The sequence below is a fragment of the Canis aureus genome, chromosome 17, assembly GCF_053574225.1.
Source record: "Canis aureus isolate CA01 chromosome 17, VMU_Caureus_v.1.0, whole genome shotgun sequence".
In the NCBI taxonomy this organism is placed as follows: Eukaryota; Metazoa; Chordata; class Mammalia; order Carnivora; family Canidae; genus Canis; species Canis aureus.
In genome coordinates this window covers 1136437-1141289 of record NC_135627.1, presented here as the reverse complement: position 1 = coordinate 1141289, position 4853 = coordinate 1136437, and the positions used below count along the sequence as shown (strand labels likewise).

Genomic DNA, 4853 nt, shown 5'->3' with positions numbered 1-4853 from the left:
ACAGTGGGATGCCCCAAGGGGAGGCAGGCCTGGGAGGAAGCAGGCAGCCGAGCCCCACACTGGCCACGTGCCCTACAGTGGGGTCTGCAGGGAGGCCTCCGGGCTGAGCCTCCAGGCCAGGGAGGTGGAGCCGGGCAGGAGACACTGGGAGACCCGTCTGTCTCCGAAGGCCTTTCTTCCAGCTCACAGGTGCACGGTTAACTACTGTCGGGCACTGCCGACAGTGATTCGCTCCGATGAAGGAATTCACAACAGCCAGTGGCTCACGACCAGGTCACTGTGATGCTGCCCGGAGCTATGGGAGAAGACACAGCAAGGCTCCTGCGGTGGCCACTTTATCTCAAACTCAGGTGCCAAACCCACACAATCTTACCCCTCAGTGTCCGGGGGTCAGGGGTCTGTCCAGTTAGCAGAGTCTGCCACTTAGGTCTCCCGCGCCTGCAGTCAGGGCCCCACTGGGACGGGCTCTCCGAGGAGGCTCAGGCTGCCTTCGACACTCGCCAGGTACTGCTGGATTCTGGTCCCTGCGGCTGAGGGCCTGAGTTCCTTGTTTGCTGCACCTGCCCGCTGGGGACTGCTGTCAGGTGCAGGGGCCACCTGCTGTCTCCCCTACCCCCAGCATGGCTGTCTGCCCCTTCGAGGTCAACAGGAGCATCCCTGCAGCTTCAAATCTGTTAACTTCTGCCTTTCATCCAGTCCCACCCAGGAAAGTCTCCTTTCGACTCACTTCAAGTCAACTGCTTAGAGACCCCGATTACAGCTGCAAAATTCCTTTGCCATTGCAATATGACGTAACAATCAGGAAGAGAGAGCCCAGTATATTGGAGGTGTCCCGGGACTCTGCCGCCCGCTGGCAATCCCACAGAAAGGAGCAAATGCCAGAGGTGGGAGCAACCCCTGCCCTGAGAATGGGATGCTTGCCCCCAGGGGAAGAGGAGGGTCTGGGGTATGTTGGGGGGGTGAATGTCAGTAACAGGAGAAAAAGCGCTGCATATGTGGGGTCTGCCACCTTGTGAGAGCCGGGGGAAAATTAGAGGGAGAAGCTAGGGTCAGTCAATAGAAAGCAATGCGATCAAATTAATATTTAATTGTTAATATAGCAACCATAAGTTGGGTGAAAGGATCAAATTCTTTATTGTAAAATTCACAAAAGTAAAATTACTCCATAAGTATAACAGATAATAAGGTTTAAAAATAGACCCAAGGCAGCCACTTAAGACTCAGTTGGACCCAAAAGCCACAGTGCCATTAGTGTTCCGTTTATCTGCCATTAGAAGTTTTGACGGTATTGATCATCGTGCAGCAGACATCAGGACAAGCAGAGGGAACCCCCCACCCAAACGCTCATCTGGTGAACTGAGTGAGGCTCAGGCCATCCTTTCCCCTCACTGGTGTGCCCAGGCAAAGGCACTGCGTGTGGACATCTGGGAGGAGAGGGTGGAAGGGGGGCGAGGGGAGAAGGAGGAGGGAAGAGGAGGGAGGAAGAGGGATGAGGGAGAAGGAGGTGGGAAGAAGTGGGAGGAGGGAGGAAGAGGGAGGGAAAACAGGCTTGTGAGCCTAGGGCGTCTGCTCGCGGGTGATCCAGCAGCACTGAGGGTCCTGGGCTGTGTTCCGTGCACACAGGTGTCCTCACAGCTGCACCTGGCTCTTGTCTGTCCCCACATAGTCTCCAAATCCTCAAGATAAACACAAGAAGTTAATGTTTTTCTTTTTCCATTCCTGTTTTACCTGAAATTCTGAGCAATGGAAATCAGAGCCCACACCGGTAAGCAGGCAGCTTGTTCGGCGTCCCCACAGAGGGAAGAGCAGGTGCCAAATCCGTCGCTGAGATGGTGAAAGGTAGGGCGTGGGGTGACGTTCCGTGGAGACTAACGTGGCACCTGTGGCACCTGGTAGGTAAAGTCGGCCTCAGGCCTCCCTCCACCTGTCTGGGGAATGCTGTCCACCACGCTCATGATCCCTTATTGTCTGGAGCCTGTACCTCCTTTCTTGGTCGGTTTCTTTATTTTGGTGGAATATATTCTCTGATAACTTCCTGGGAATGGTGTGTCGAAAGTGAATGTTTAAAACTATTTTTTTTTTGTCTGAAGTAATACGTGATGGATGGTTTGGCTGAGTATATAGTCATAGGGAGAAACACTTGTCTTCAAGATTGTTGGGGGCACCTGGGTGGCGCAGTCAGTTGAGCGTCCAACTCTTGGTTTCGGTTCATGTCATGATCTCACGGATGGTGGGATTGAGCCCCGTGTCCAACAGGGCCGTGGAGGCATGCAGCAATGTGTGCTCACACATGAGATTGTGTCAATACACAGAATATTGATCCGACAGGGATGTCATCACACGTGGGGACAGGCAGCGGGGGCGGGGGGTGTTCATAGCAGTGGAAAAGAGGTGAATGTTTGGTCTTCTCTAGGAAGGAATCAATTGATGGTGTCCAAAATTAGAGATGATACATTATAAGCACACTATTTAGAAATATGGAAGCAACAAAGAAGGGAAAAACCAGGGGTTGTAGTGATTCCCTCTGCAGGAGAGGATTTGAAGCTGAGGTGTCTGGTTAATCTTGTAGGGCCAGGTAGTTTTGCTAGATTTTAAAGCCATGCAAATGCATGTCATTGTTTAAAATGAAAATACATTTTTTTTTCATACAAACGGAGTTTTACTGTAACACAGAAAGCAAGCTTTTGATGTACCTTTCAGGTGACACACAGGAAAACCAACCATTCTGCCTTTCCTCTTCCATTCCCCATTGAATGTTTCTGACCTGCCCATACTTTTCCCACAGAGGACTCTAGGCTCGAGCAGGGTCCGCTTGGGAGCTGCTGGTGGAGATTTGAGGACTGTACCCTAGAGCTCTGAACCCTGATGCACACTTGACCTTGTTAGGATGTGCTGGTCTGCTCAGGGCAGGAGCTCTTCGCCGGATGTCAGTCCCGAGACGCACATGCCTGGGCTTCTCCCTCACAGGACTGCAGCAAGGACCACCACGGTGGACACTGAGGAGGCCCCGCCAGGCCGAGGGATGGAGGAGAGGCCATCGATGGAGCAGCATGGGGTCGTCATGGTGGGAGAGGGGCAGGGCCGGGCTCCCGCTAGCAGGGCAGCGAGGACCTCAGGGAATGGCGTGGGTGCTGTGGGGTCTCCTGCACAGCGTGTGGCAAGCTGGAACGGATGGAGATCACGCATCCCTTGCAGGGGGCCAGGCTGGGGGGAAGATGATCACTTGCCTAGAGCCCCTAGGACGGGTCCAATGACACAAATTATGAAATTTAGCGACATCTTCTCTGCCCCTAGATGCTGACCTGAGTGCTTGATTGCACCCCTAGGCTGGGGAACCCCCTGGGCGTCACACTGGCATATCTTTTACTTGCCAAAGCAATAGCCTGTCCCATCATCACTGTTGGGTGAGTGAGGATGCCCAGGGAGTGGAGGGCTGGAGAATGAACATCTGCGTTGAGCCCAAGCTCCTTGGCATCCACTTGCTCTGTCCCACCCCACCCCCACGATAGACTCTTCCTCTTTCTGCCTTTGCGTGTGGACTCCTCTAGGCACCTCAGGTGCGTGGAATCACACCCCGTTTGTCCTTCAATGTTTAGCTTATTTTACTTAGTATGATGTGTTCAAAACTATGCAATTTATATATATATTTTTTGGTTCTGATTAAAATTAGATCACCTGCAGTTAAAACTGATAAAATATTCCTACAGATGGTGATAGGTAAATGATACTTCAATCTTCCTATTTATGGAAAGGGAGGACAGAAAGCACTTGCCTCATTTTCTAAAATGTGCCCACAAATAGAACGCACAATGAAGTGCTATCATGTGATGTCAAAGTGCCTCGCTGGAGGGAGGTGCAAATGGCTTTGAATAATACTCCGTTCCTAATTATTGTCCAACTCCTATTTCAAACACTGATTTTACTTAGGTTGTTGGAGAGGAGCAGTCTTTCAAAGCTTCTATTCAACTAAATGAGAATAACACATTGCTTTCGTGACTTTATTGGTAATTTGAAGCACCACAGAATTTTTTTTTTCTGAAATAAGCTGGAATTAAAATAATTGATCTCTAGGATCCCTGGGTGGCTCAGCGGTTTAGTGCCTGCCTTTGGCCTAGGGCTCGATCCTGGAGTCCCGGGATCAAATCCTGCGTCGGGCTCCTGGCATGGAGCCTGCTTCTGTTTCTGCCTCTCTCTCTCTCTATGTCTATCATGTATAAATAAAATCTTTTTAAAAAATTGATCTCTTCAGAAAAAAAAAAAACAAGGAGAGGCAAAGTAGAAAATAAATAAGGAAAGAGAAAATCATTCTTAGCACATTTTCCTTTTACATATTTTCTAGCTGAAAAATTACTAGGAGGAGGTGGGGGTCTGAGGAGCAGTGTGGTGAGCAGGTGCAGTGTTGGACAAGCAAGCCCTCGGCACGGCAACCCACCACGTGGATAGGGTGAAGCCTTGGCGCCCATGCCCCGAGCAGCTGCCCTGCTGGGGAGGGAAGGACCCGGACGCACCTGCCAGAGCATCCAGGACTCACCCTGGACCTGCGTCTGAACATCTAAAGGAAGAAACTCTAAGAAAAAGGCTCAAAGTGACAGAGGAGGCACCAGGTCAAGGCCAAGCAATCAGAAACATGTGGTCTCTGGGGAGGGGCACAGTGGGAGCCTGGTAGCCACCCTTGCATGGGCAGGAGTCCCAGAGCCTGGTGAGGGTTTTTTGTGGCTGAGCCTGCACCAACACTGACCAGAAGCTTGAATCTTGGTAATTCTTTGCGATCGGTGCTCGCAGTATTCACACAGTCTGGATTCAGAACGATATTGAAATGTAAGGTAGCCCGTTCTTGGATACCTGTGTATGAC

At 51.1% G+C, this 4853-nt stretch overlaps 1 long non-coding RNA gene across 1 annotated transcript; it reads right to left on the bottom strand.

Moving 5' to 3' along the window:
• Positions 1 to 1115: 1115 nt before the first annotated feature.
• On the bottom strand, positions 1116 to 3670 carry LOC144287677 (uncharacterized). The gene is made up of 2 exons (XR_013355415.1): positions 1764 to 3670; positions 1116 to 1676 (listed from the first exon to the last, which is right to left on the bottom strand). It is a non-coding gene; the product is annotated as an uncharacterized LOC144287677 (long non-coding RNA).
• Positions 3671 to 4853: the final 1183 nt, after the last annotated feature.